The sequence below is a fragment of the Triticum aestivum genome, chromosome 2A (genome assembly GCF_018294505.1).
Source record: "Triticum aestivum cultivar Chinese Spring chromosome 2A, IWGSC CS RefSeq v2.1, whole genome shotgun sequence".
NCBI classification, from domain to species: Eukaryota; Viridiplantae; Streptophyta; class Magnoliopsida; order Poales; family Poaceae; genus Triticum; species Triticum aestivum.
In genome coordinates this window covers 430,444,802-430,459,179 of record NC_057797.1, presented here as the reverse complement: position 1 = coordinate 430,459,179, position 14,378 = coordinate 430,444,802, and positions in this window count along the sequence as shown.

Below are 14,378 nucleotides of genomic sequence, written 5' to 3'. Positions count from 1 at the left end.
GGAAAAGTAGATTTGTAGCGCATATTTGAGCTTGTCGCCTTTGGGAGAGGTGAGGACGACGCCGGCTCCCAAGCCAGTGCGCATCTTGGAGCCGTCGAAATGCATCCGCCAATGGGTGGAATCAGGTGCTGGAGGTAGGTACTGGGTCTCGGCCCAGTCGACGAGGAAGGCGGCCAGTGCTTGTGACTTGATAGCGGTGCGGGGCTGATAGTGGATGGTGTAAGGAGCCAGCTCTATGGCCCACTTGGCCACTCGACCAGAAGCATCTCGGCTACCGATGATCTCGGCAAGTGGGGCCGTGCAGACCACCGTGATTGGATGCTCTTGAAAGTAAGGCTTCACTTTCTTGGCAGCAAAGTGTACGCCATAGCACATCTTCTGGTAGTGGGGGTAGTTCTGCTTGGAGGTCGACAGTACCTCGCTCAGGTAATATACCGGCCTCTGGACAGGTAGCGCCTTGCCTTCCTCCTTACGCTCCACTACAATGACCGTGCTGACTACTCGGCTGGTGGCGGCGATGTACAGGAGCATAGGTTCCTTGGGAGTCGGAGCCGCCAGGTCGGGTGGAGTAGTCAGCATCCTCTTCAACTGGTGAAAAGCTTTGTCCGCCTTATGGTTCCACTCGAAAAAAGTGGTCTTCTTCATGAGTTGGTATAAGGGGAGAGCTTTCTCGCCCACCCGACTGATGAATCAGCTGATGGACGCTAAGCAGCCGGTGAACTTCTGCACATCTAGCAGTCGGCTGGGTACCTCCATTCTCTCAATGGCCTTGATTTTTACTGGGTTGCATTCTATTCCGCGTTTAGAGACCAGGAAACCTAGGAGCTGGCCGGCTGGTACTCGGAAGACGCACTTCTCAGGGTTGAGCTTCATCTGGAACCGGCGTAGGTTCTCAAAAGTCTCCTTGAGGTCTTTCAGCAGTGTTCCACGCTTTTCCGTCTTCACCACCACGTCGTCCACGTAAACGTGGGCGTTCCTGCCGAGCTGCTTGAGGAGGCACTTCTGCATGCAACGCTGAAAGGTGGCGCCAGCATTCCTTAAGCCGAACGTCATGGTGAGGTAGCAGAAGGCTCCAAACGACGTGATGAAAGCAGTTTTCAGTCTGTCAGCCGGGTTTAGCTTGATCTGGTGATATCCTGAGTATGCATCCAAAAAACTCAACAACTCTCATCCGGCTGTGGAGTCTATCACCTGATCGATTCTTGGTAAAGCAAATGGGTCCTTGGGGCAGGCCTTGTTGAGTCTCGTGTAGTCAATACACATTCGCCACTGCTTGTTCTTCTTTAGTACCAGGACCGGATTTGCTAGCCATTCTGGAAAGAACACTTCCATAATGAAGTCGGGCTATCTCTTCTCCGACAACTCTTCTCTTCTCTTCTGATAAGCGGCGCAGGGGCTGTCTGACCGGCTTTGCATCAGATCGGACATGTAACTTGTGCTCGGAAAATTCCGTCGGTACACCTGGCATGTCTTTGGGGGACCATGCGAAGATGTCCCGATTCTCACGGAGGAAATCGACGAGCTCGCCTTCCTATTTGCTGTCGAGGTTTGCACCTACGACGGTGTACCTCTCTGGGTGCTCTGAGTCCAAGGGTATCTTTTTTGTCTCTTTGGCCGGCTTGAACGAACCCTCAGCCTCCGACTCTTTTGGGTTGGGCGATACCTTAGGCTTCTTGCCGGCCATCGCCACAACTCGCTCAAGGAGCCGCTTCTCAGCCGCGATTACCAGGGACTCGGCCAGCCGACTGCTCTCTGCCGCGCACGCAGACGACTTCTGGTAGTCGCCAGCCACAATCAGAATTCCCCTGGAACTGGGCATCTTCATCTTGAGGTAGGCGTAGTGGGGGACCGCCATGAACTTGGCCAAGGCAGGTCGGCCAAGCAGCGCATGGTATGGGCTCTCAAGATCCACCACCTCAAACCAAACGGGCTCTCTACGGAAGTGATCTTTGTCCCCAAAGAGGACGTCCGTCAGGATCTTGCCGATTGGCGAGCAGGAAAGCCCAGGAACAATGTCGTGGAACACAGTTCGGCTGTTCTGAAGCTGTCTTTGCTTGATTCCTAACTTCTCCATGGTGTCCTTGTATAGGATATTGATGCTGTTGCCCCCGTCTATCAGAACTCGCGAGAAACGCGCGGCTCGTCTGTCCGTAGCAAAGGTGGCGTCCAGGACCAAGGCATAGGAGCCCGGACTCGGCATCACTTCTGGGTGGTCAGCCCTGCTCCAGCTGATGGGCTTCTCAGACCAGTGCATGAACTCTGGCGTCTCCGACGCTATTGCATTCACCTCTTGTCGCTGCAGCCGCCTGCCGCGTCGATCATCAGCCACACTGGTGAACACCACATAGGCTCCATGCTCTTCAGGGTATTCGTCTTGTACCGCGCCGACTGGCCTGACAGCCGGCTGCTGGGGCGGAGGCGGAGGCGGCTGCCCAACAGGCGGGGGAGGCAGGAGGCCGTCTCCCTTGGCGATCCTAGTGAGCCAGTGGCACTTCCGGGTGGTGTGATTCAACGGCTTTGCGCCGCTGTGGAACTTGCAAGGTCCATCCAAAGTCTGCTCATAGGAGAAGGCAGGCAACCAGTTTGGCTTGCCGCCTTTCTGTCGCTTAGGCGGGGGCTGCTCATCTGGCTACTGGGCTTCAACGGTCGCGACCTGCCGGCTGCTGGAAGCCGGCTGCGGGGCCTTGCACTTGTTGTCGCCCTGCCGTTGTTGCCGGCCGGCATCTGCCGCCGGAGTTCTTGGAACTTGATGAGCCACTTTGACAGTCATGCTGATTTGAATTTCCTCCTTCATGGAGGAGTCGGCTGTGGCGTACTTGTCCGCTATGATCAACAGCTCGTCGAGGGTTTCTGGCTCGTCGCAAAGGAGCTTGTGCTTGAGGAGGGTGCCTTCTCTGCACCCGGCCGTGAAGTACTCGATGGCCTGCACCTCGTGCACGCCCTCGCAGGAGTTCCGGAGGTCGGCCCAACGTGTGAGGTAATCGCGAGTCGACTCGTCGGGGCCTTGCACGCACAAGGAGAGCTGACGAGGCTTGGGAGGACGCTTGTACGTGCTGGTGAAGTTGCGGACGAACGCTTCGGTGAAGTCGACCCAACTGTTGATGCTGCGGGGCTTTAGGCTGTTCAGCCATGTCCGGGCCATGCCCTGGAGCATGAGCGGAACGTACTTTACGGTGACACACTTCTTGCCGTTTGCTATGCTGACAGCCGTGGAGTAGTCGACTAGCTAGTCTTCTGACTTCACGTAGCTGGTATACTTGGGCGTGTCTCTTGGGAGCGTGAACCCTCTGGGAAAGGGTTCGTCCCGAATGCGGGGCCCGAAACAAGGCGGACCCAGCTCGTATTCTTCTTCCAGCGCTAAGGATCGGTGGAGTTGGTTGATCCGGTGGCGGGCGTCGTTCTCTCCAACTCCCTGTCGGCGGCCAAGGCGGTCACCGAGAGTCGGATGGTCAACAGGCGGTGGGGAGACTCGCCTCTCCTTGCGGGGAGGGGGAGGCGGACAGTCGTCCCGTCGTTCCACTGCTCTTGGGCGGCCGTCTCGGTCGCGCTCTATGGTAATGCGAGTCCGACTGTGGCTGACAGTCGGCTCCTCGAGCGCCGCCAGTCGGTGTCCGAGACGTCGCGCCTTGATCTCGGCGAAGGTCGTCGACGGGCCGTTGAGGCGCCTCCGCGCGGCAGCCGGCCTCGTTCTGCGCGGCGGCCGCGTCGAGAAGCATCTGGACTCGCTCCATCATGAGGCGGCGTTCTTCGCCCTCGAAATTGTCCACCTCGTCCGCCGCTGCTTGGGCGGCTTGGATGTTCTCCGCTGGTGTAGCGTACACAGGGCGGCTTGCCCCAAATAGGTTGGTGATGGCTACGCCGCGCTGCCGGACCGCACCAAGGCAGTTGGGCCCTGCCGGGGCCGGCGAGCCGCCGATGGCGCGATCCATCTCCTGCTGGTAGGCTTCTGACAAGCGCCTCATGCTGGCCAGCTTCTTCGCGCCTTCAACGAGCTGAAGGCGGCGCGCCTCCAAAGTCTCTGCGTCAGCGTCTTCCGGAATGGGCACAGTTAGGTCTTGCAGCGCTGTGCCGAGTGAGTCGTGCGCTCCTCCACTGGGGAGCTCGTCATGACTGATGACTAGCACCTCGGTGACGGTGCTTCCGTTTCTCTCTGCATGGGGGAGAGGTTCGTCGTAGACCACCACATTGGTGGTGAACGCGTCGAGCGACGCAGTGTCGGAGTCGACCAGCATCGGGTCGGTGGAGCCTACGGACTCCAGGTCTACGGCAGGCTCGCCGGAAACGTGGAGATGATCGAGGAGGCCTACGAGGAGGTTCTCGGGGCCGCCCGTGCCTGCGTTGGATGCAGGTTCGTCGGAGAGGCGGACCTCGCCAACAAGTTTGGCCAAGGAGCTGACCGCGCAGGCGATCTCAACGCCGCTTAGTGCGTCGGCGCAAACTCCATCTGGCGTGCCTGGCTGGCTGCGCTCGCCAGGGAGGAAAAGGGTTCCCGTCCAGAGAAGATCTTCGGACGGCGGTGCACTAGGCCCCACGGTGGGCGCCAAATGTCGGGGGTTTGGTGCGACAAATGCCAACGGATGGCTTATCATGGTGGGGGCGAGTAGAACGTCGCCGGTGCCTGGAAACGGGATGAGGCAAAGACATGCACGCCGGCGAATCTTACCCAGCTTCGGGGCTCTCCGGGGAGATAATACCCCTACTGCTGCTCTGCGGGGTCTCCGCATGATTACTAGGGCCAAGTGTTTACACGGTTGCTCCTTGAGCTGTTTTCTGGTGGTAGGAGAGGGCAAGGCTAGCTCTCTCCCTTCTATATGATCTGGTCTAGAGCTAATGGGTTCCAACCCTTTGCATGGGTGCCCCGGGGGGTTTATATAGGCCTATCCCCCCAGGGGTACAATGGTAATCCGACTGGACACGGACCCAGCCGTGAGTGCCTCTGGCCTCCGTCTTCTCTGCCGACCGCTGGGGCCCGCCGACTGGCGGGCCCCGCCGACTGGCCTGGTATGGAGCCGACAGGCCACGTCCGTCGCAGGCGGGTCTTGCCGGCTGCTGATTACTGTAGCCGTGCTTCTGATGACGCGGGCTTGATCATGAGGTCGTGGCAACAGCCCCGCCGCCTGGCGTGCGATCACTGTTGCCACTCCCCATCACATCTTGATTAATGGCGCGTGGGCCCCGGGGGAGGGCTCGGCCGACTCCTGACGGGTCCGAATGGTGGTTCTCCTGCCGTCTCCCGAGGTCTCACTGACTGGTGGGGCCTGCTGCCTCCAGGCCATACAGACAAGCCGTCGTGGGTGCAGGATTCGGCCCTGCGGTGATGATGTCAGGGCCAGCATGGCAATAGTGCCACGCCGCATAGAGATCTTCCGGGGTACGGCGTGCTGTGGCCATGCCTGCCCTTGGTGAGGGGCGGGGGTGGGCTTCACTGTAGCCACGCCCCTGCCTCGTCCCCTTTGATGAGGTTATGGGGTTTGTTGGAGTCGCAGGCCGACTCCCCAAAGTCGACTTCTCTGGAAGTCGTCCCCGGGACTCGGCCGTGAGCGGGCAGTCGGCCGCCTTGCCGTCGACTCCTCAGGAGGCGGCTCTTTGTCCTGGGGTCTTGAGGGGCGCACCCTGCCCCGGTGTCTTGAAAGGTTATGGGACTCGGGTTGGCCTACCCGTGGCCCATTACTCCGAAACTGATTATAGGCAATTTACTCCGAGTGGTTTTGCTGCGCATCTGAAGCCGCCTGCCTTTAAGGGGGCGCAATATAAGAGGTGGCGCACGAGAGCAGTCTACTGGTTTCAGACCATGGGCTGCTATGACGCCACCAAGGGCAAGTCTGAGGGCGATCTTAATCCAGCACAACTGGAAGCTTTTGAGAATATCGATACTCTCTTTAAAGGCGCTCTTCTGAGTGTTCTGGATGATTCCATTGTGGATTCGTATCTGTTGTTTGAAAATGGTAATGACATGTGGGCTGTGCTCGAGGCCAAGTTTGGTGCCTCGGACGCCGGCAACGACTTGTACATCATGGAGCAATTCTATGACTACAAGATGACTGATGAGCGCTCTGTTGTACAACAGCCTCATGAGATATAGTCGCTCACAAAAGAACTTGAGTACTTCAAGTGTGTGTTGCCAGAGGCATTATTGCCAAGCTTCCACCTTCGTGGAACAATTTTGCTACTTCCCTGAAACACAAGAGACATGAGTTTTCCGTTGCGGATCTCATTGGTACTCTTGATGTTGAAGAGAAGGCAAGAGCAAAGGACACATGTGCTCGAGTTGCTGAGGGAGCTTCTAGTGCTCACATGGTACCGAAGAAGAACTTCCAGCCCAACAAGTTCAAAAACAACAAGAACAAAACTCAGGGCAAAGGCAAGTTTGATACAAAGAACAAGCCATCACATTCTACCAACTTCAAGAAGAATTCTCTTAAGAAGGGGAAGGGACTTTGCCATGTCTGCGGTGATCCTAATCACTGGGCTCCGAAGTGTCCTAACCTCTTTGAGGAGCGCAAACATGAGAAGAGATGCAAGTCCACTAATGTTGTCATTGGTGATACTGATATGAAGGAATCAGGGTATGGTATTTTCCCTACCATCATTTCAGTATTTCAATCCCCTGATTGGTTAATTGACACCGGTGCCAATGTACATGTTTGTGCTGACGCCTTCATGTTTTCTTCTTACCAGGCCATAGGGACTTCTCCTGTGCTGATGGGGAACGCGTCACATGCCATCGTTCGAGGTGTTGGTACGGTCGATCTGAAGTTTACTTCGGGGAAGAGCGTGCGTCTGAAGAACATTCATCATGTGCCGTCCATCAATAAAAATCTCGTTAGCGGTTCCCGTTTATGTGAGATGGTTTTAAGTTGGTTTTCGAATCCAATAAAGTTGTAATTTCTAAGTATGGACAATTTTTTGGAAAAGGCTATGAGAGTGGAGGCTTGTTCCGCCTGTCTTTGTCAGATATTTGCACTAAAGTTATTAATAATGTTTACCACAATAATGAGTCTGATATTTGGCATTCACGACTTTGTCACATTAACTTTGGTTGCATGACGCGGCTAGCCAATATGAATTTAATTCCGAAAATCTCTACTGTCAAAGGCTCTAAGTGTCAAGTATGTGTGCAAGCTAAGCAACCTCGCAAGTCCCATAAGACTGTAGAGGCAAGAGACTTGGCGCCACTAGAGCTTATATATTCTGATCTTTGTGAGATGAATGGCGTGTTGACAAAAGGTGGAAAGAGATATTTCATGACGTTGATTGATGACTCCACTAGATATTGTTATGTGTATCTTCTGAAATCAAAAGATGAGGCTTTAACTTTCTTCAAAAACTATAAAGCTGAGGCAGAGAACCAACTTGATCGGAAAACTAAACGTCTTAGGTCCGATCATGGTGGAGAGTATTTTTCCAATGAATTTGATCTGTTTTGTGCAGAACATGGTATAATCCATGAGAGGACACCTTCCTACTCACCTCAGTCAAATGCGGTAGCCAAAAGAAACAACCGAACTCTAACTGATATGGTTAACACCATGTTAGACACATCGAGTCTTTCCAAGGAATGGTGGGGGGAGGCTCTAATGACTGCATCTCATGTCCTAAACCAAGTTCCCACAAAGCATAAGACCATGACTCCATTTGAGGAATGGGAAAGGAAAAGTTTGAAACTCTCTTACCTATGTACTTGGGGCTGTTTGGCGAAAGTCGATATACCAATTCCCAAGAAGCGCAAGCTTGGACCAAAAACCGTGGATTGTGTTCTTCTGGGCTATGCTTTTCATAGCGTTGGCTATAGATTTTTGATAATAAAATATGAGGTATCCGACATGCATGTTGGTACAATTATGGAGTCGAATGATGCGACTTTCTTTGAGGACATATTTCCTATGAAGGATATGTCGAGTTCATCAAACCAGGAGATACCTAGTCCATCTAGTGAGGAATTCACTGTAATTCCTGAACCCACCATCACGATGGAACACGTTGAGAACCCTATTGAGGGTGACAATGGAACTCCTGTGAGGAGTAAGAGACAGAGGGCTGCAAAGTCCTTTGGTAATGATTTCATTGTGTACCTTGTGGATGACACACCCAGGACTATTTCATAAGCCTATGCATCTCCTGATGCCGAGTACTGGAAGGAAGCTGTTCATAGAGAGATGGATTCCATCTTAGCTAACGGAACCTGGGAGATTGCTGACCGTCCTTATGGGTGCAAACCTGTAGGATGTAAGTGGGTGTTCAAGAAGAAGCTTAGACCTGATGGTACGATCGAAAAGTACAAGGCATGACTTGTGGCTAAGGGTTATACCCAGAAAGAAGGTGAAGACTTCTTTGAAACTTACTCACCCGTGGCTAGACTAACCACAATTCGGGTGCTACTATCACTGGCTGCCTCACATGGCCTTCTCGTTCATCAAATGGACGTTAAGACCGCTTTCCTCAATGGAGAGTTGAAGAAGGAAATTTACATGGATCAGCCAGATGGTTTTGTAGTACCTGGTCAGGAAGGAAAGGTGTGCAAGTTATTAAAGTCTTTATATGGCCTTAAACAAGCTCCTAAAGAGTGGCATGAGAAGTTCGAAAGAACATTAACTACTACTGGATTTGTAGTAAACGAGGGTGACAAGTGTGTGTACAATCGCCATGGTGGGGGCGAAGGAGTTATTATTTGTCTGTATGTCGACGACATGTTGATCTTTGGAACCAAACTTGATTTAATCAAGGAGGTTAAGGATTTCTTATCTCGCTGTTTTGAGATGAAGGATCTAGGAGTAGCTGATGTTATCTTAAACATCAAGCCGTTGAGAGATGAGAATGGTGGGATCACACTGCTTCAGTCTCACTATGTGGAAAAGGTCTTGAGTCATTTTGGGTATAGCGACTGCACGCCTTCTCCAACTCCATATGATGCTAGTGTGTTGCTTCGAAAGAATCGACGGATTGCTAGAGATCATCTGAGGTATTCTCAGATTATTGGCTCGGTTATGTATTTGGCGAGTGCCACGAGGCCTGACATCTCGTTTGCTATGAGCAAGCTGAGTCGGTTTGTGTCAAAACCGGGAGATGATCATTGGCATGCGCTTGAGAGAGTTATGCGCTATTTGAAAGGCACCGAGAGCTATGGGATTCACTACACCGGGTATCCAAGGGTACTGTAGGGTTATAGTGACTCAAACTGGATATCTGATGCTGATGAGATTAAGGCCACAAGTGGTTATGTTTTTACACTTGGTGGTGGCACTGTTTCCTGGAAGTCTTGCAAGGAGACCATCTTAACGAGGTCAACTATGGAAGCAGAACTCACAACATTAGACACTGCCACTGTTGAAGCAGAGTGGCTTCGTGAGCTCTTGATGGACTTACCTATGGTTGAAAAACCAATACCCCCTATCCTGATGAACTGTGATAATCAAACTGTGATCATCAAGATAAACGGTTCTAAGGACAATATAAAGTCCTCAAGGCATGTGAAGAGGAGACTAAAATCTGTCAGAAAATTGAGGAACTCTGAAGTTATTACGTTGGATTGTATCCAAACATCGAAAAATTTGGCAGATCCCTTCACAAAGGGTCTATCATGCAATGTGATAGATAATGCATCGATGGAGATGGGTCTGAGACCCACCACATGAGTTGTCCATAGTGGTAACCCACTCTATGTGATCGGAGATCCCGTGAAGTAGAAGTGGGAGACAAGCTGTTGGTCAGCTGGGAGGAGATTATCCCTATATTAACTACCGCACTCCGTGAAGATGCAATACTCTCCTGATCTGCATGGAAGGTTGATACTTATCTTAATGTGTTTCAAGTGGCTTATTCGGGTAAGCAGAGATGTTGTCCTGCAGAACATCTTCTGAGGAACACACCTATATGAATTTGACTGTTAACGTCGCAGTCTGTGAGAAATGGGTGTTCTCTAATAAATTCATGAAAAGGCCCTGGAGTACGACATATATGCTTCACCACGGGGAAGCCTTATGGAAGCCCAGTATCGGTCAAGAATTTGTGTGAAACTAGTCTCGCAGAAAACTTGTAGTTCAAGCATAGTCCACTATTCAAGTTGTGATCTAGTGTAGCATAAATCTCTAAGTGGAAGTTCAACTTCACAGTCTCCACTAAGCACCGGTATATAAACAATGTTGGAACCAAATGGTGAGATGTGCCAATGAGACTTTGGGGGGATTGTTGGAATTTGCTAGTGGGCTTTTGGCCCAAAGCTCAACTAAAATTTTGAAATTCTCTTGACCCATTCATGCACACATGTGAGTGGAGTGAGTGAGGCTAAAGTTTAGTCCCACCTCATAAGTTGAGAGAGAGTTGCACCTCTTTATAAGGTGAGCTCTTCTACCACTTGTATGAGCATGAGAAGAGGAGACCTACACGTCCGCTCCTCCTCCTCGCTCGCCTCGCGACGCCATGCCTCGTCACGACGCGCCGCGGGTTGCGGGATTGAGCCGAGCCGAGGAAAGAGCTATGCATGTTTGTCTATATTTTTGCTGCTCAAGAAAAATTAATGAGTCATTAATTAATAATTAACGAACGCATTAATTACTGAACCGTTTCCGATTCTTTTGGATCGTGACGACTCAGACGTGGATTTACTCCCACGACCTACCCGGCCTGCACTATATAGTCAGGCAGACGTCTACCCTAGCCGCCGCTGCTTCGTATGGTTTCTCACCACCATTCCAGGTCATTGCGCCACCAAGCAAGTCTTCTCCACCCCTCTGTTTGGCGTGCACTGGGAGAAGGGACAGCAGGCCTCCGGAACCCCGCCTCTCGTGATCCTGTACGGGAGAGGGGCGATCAGGTTTTTGGGGAGCGCACTCGCGTGACTACTGGCAGCGACGACTTCGTGAATGACGACTTCTTCCCCGACCTCGGCAACCTCATCCTTGACGAGATGGGCGACAATGTCAACGCCGGCGGTGCTGCTCCACATCGTGGTAGAATTCATGTTTCTAGTATGTTCCCTAGATGTGATCTTCTCATCTACTATGCTATTTCGCATGATTAGTTCAATCTCTGCTACTGTAGTCATGATTTATCTTTTGTTTATTCAGATTAAATCTCGTAGTAATTTGCTCATATTTCCAACAATCAAAAAACCTGATTATAGGAAATTTACTCCGAGTGGTTTTGTTGCGCATCTGAAGCCGTCTGCCTTTAAGGGGGCGCAATATAAGAGGTGGCGCACGAGAGCAGTCTACTAGTTTCAGACCATGGGCTGCTATGACGCCACCAAGGGCAAGCCTGAGGGCGATCTTAATCCAGCACAACTAGAAGCTTTTGAGAAGATCAATACTCTCTTTAAAGAAGATCGATACTCTCTTTAAAGGCGCTCTTCTGAGTGTTCTGGATGATTCCATTGTGGATTCGTATATGTCATTTGAAAACGGCAAGGACATGTGGGCTGCACTCGAGGCCAAGTTTGGTGCCTCGGACGCCGGCAGCGAGTTGTATGTCATGGAGCAATTCTATGACTACAAGATGTCCGATGAGCGCTCCGTTGTACAGTAGCCTCATGAGATACAGTCGCTCGCAAAAGAACTTGAGTACTTCAAGTGTGTGTTGCCGGAGGCTTTATTGCCAAGCTTCCACCTTCATGGAACAATTTTGTTACTTCCCTGAGACACAAGAGACAGGAGTTTTCCGTTACAGATCTCATTAGTACTCTTGATGTTGAAGAGAAGGCAAGAGCAAAGGACACACGTGCTAGAGTTGCCGAGGGAGCTTCTAGTGCCCACATGGTACAGAAGATGAACTTCCAGCCCAACAAGTTCAAAAACAACAAGAACAAAACTCAGGGAAAGGCAAGTTTGTGTAACGCCCGGATAATTAAGCCATAGTAAAACTCTGCTAATGATGCCACGTCACTTCGGTTCCCATTGATAAACTCGCTTGATTCTAAACTCATACAAAATTCAAATTCAAAATCGAGTCGAACGATAATTATTTTCAAACATTGAAACAAAAATGTTCGGTGGGTGCCAAATATTGCACTGGTAATTATTGTGAAGAAAACTTATTTTTAGAAATTGACTAAATATTTTAAAGTGATTTAAAACAGAAAAGAAAATAAATAAAAAGAAAAGGTGAAAATAAAACAAAAAAAATACAAAACATAAAATAAACAAAAACAAGAAAAGTCCCCCCCACTGGGTCCTGGCCCAGCAGCCCAACCAGGCCACCAGGCCGGCCCACCAGCCGCGCCCATATCCCCCACTACCCCTAAACCCTAACCCCCCACGACCGCACGCTCTCCCCCACTCCCCACATCTCTCCTCTCCCCCTCCCGATCCAATATGGATCAGGGACGAAACCGCTCCCCCTCTCTTTCGCGACGCCTCGCCCACACCCCGTCTACGGACTCCCCCATCACCACGCGCCTGCGCCATCCCGCACCCGACGCACCCATGACCGCGCCTCGGCGCTCGCCGCCGCCGCCGCTCGGATCGCCACCTCACCGAACGTCATCACTGGCCTGCCTCCTCCCCTACGTCGAACCGTCCCCGTCGTCCTCCCCACGCCCCACTGCCCAATCCCCTACACCGCCGGTGAGGCCACGACCTCCTTCTCCTCTTCTCCTCCCTCCCTGTTGCACGCCGCTGACCCGGGCCCAAGCTCCGCGTTGCCGTCACCCTCCTTGCCACCGCACGCACCGCGCTCCAACGCCCCTGCCTATGCCCTCCCGTTCCTGCTCGTGCCCGCAGACCCCTCCCCCTTTCCTCACTGCTGCCCCTCGCCTCGAAGTACCGGGCCGCGCCCGCGCGCGCTCACCGCGACCGGCCGCTGCTACCTGTTGAGCACTGCGTTGGTTTTCCCTTGAAGAGGAAAGGGTGATGCAGCAAAGTAGCGTAAGTATTTCCCTCAGTTTTTGAGAAACAAGGTATAAATCCAGTAGGAGGCTACGTGCGAGTCCCTCGCACCTGCACAAAACAAATAAATCCTCGCAACCAACGCGATAAGGGGTTGTCAATCCCTACACGGTCACTTACGAGAGTGAGATCTGATAGATATGATAAGATAATTTTTTTGGTATTTTTATGATAAATATGCAAAGTAAAATAAAAGTCAATGAAAATAACTAAGTGTTGGAAGATAAATATGATGAAGATAGACCCGGGGGCCATAGGTTTCACTAGTGGCTTCTCTCAAGAGCATAAGTATTTTACGGTGGGAGAACAAATTACTGTTGAGCAATTGACAGAATTGAGCATAGTTATGAGAATATCTAGGTATGATCATGTATATAGGCATCATGTCCGAGACAAGTAGACCGACTCCTGTCTGCATCTACTACTATTACTCCACACATCGACCGCTATCCAGCATGCATCTAGAGCATTAATGTGACGCCCCGAGACCGACGCGCCAGGTGTCTTCAAGTTATTCATTGTTGTTGCCTTGTCATTTGCTTGCGTGTCGCATCTTGCCATGTCATCATTCGTATTTCATCCGCATGTTTTCAAAACTCGCATCCGTCCGGGTCTCTCAGTTTCCTTCCGTTGTCCGTTCTGAGCCCAGACACACTTGCACGCACCCGTGGCACGTCCGAAATAGTATTTTATAAGTGGCCGGAAAATATTCTCAGAATGGGTTGAAAGTTGGTATGCGGTGTTGTTATGTTGTAGGTAGGCTGCTTGCCAAGTTTCATTGTATTCGGAGTTCGTTTGATAGCCCAACCGTTAAACTATAGCGGCATTATAGCCGGTCTAACGTCGAACGTTTTTGATCTCCGGAAACAGTTGCTGGGCCTCTCCTTCTCTTCTCTATTTTTCTGAGCCCATCAAACCCCCCTTGCCTCACTGGCCTTTTGTCAGATCTCCTCTCCGCTCAGTTCTGAGAACCCCCTCACGCGCGTCCAAAACTTCCCCGAACCCGACCGGGCAGTCGTCACCGATGGTTCCGGATCATCCCCTAACATCCCTAAAACATCATCGATTTATTATTTGGGCTTCCTAACCTTTTTATCTCGGATCGTCCGATTATAATCGGAGGGACCAGATAGTCCCACCTTTGACCACCTACTATAAATATCTGTCCAAACCCTAATTTGGAGGAGAGCTGTCCCATCCCCCGAATCCCTCCGCCGCCACCAGTCCACTGCATCTTCCTCGGGATCCTCCTAGATCCCCTTCTCACCCAACCAGTGCGCTCCATCAATCCAGCCCCCTCCATCTACCGACACCTCCTCTGCTCAATCCCGAGGGGATCACGAGCAGCTCCCCACCGGTTGCCAGCGCGGTAGTGCACCTCACCCCGCGCCATGGGGCTCCAAGTCCGTATGGCTCGCCTCCGCTTCGATTCGGCAGGGAACGGGACCCCGGCGACCTCCCATGACCGGATCCAGCGCCACCATGGTCGCCACCGCAGCA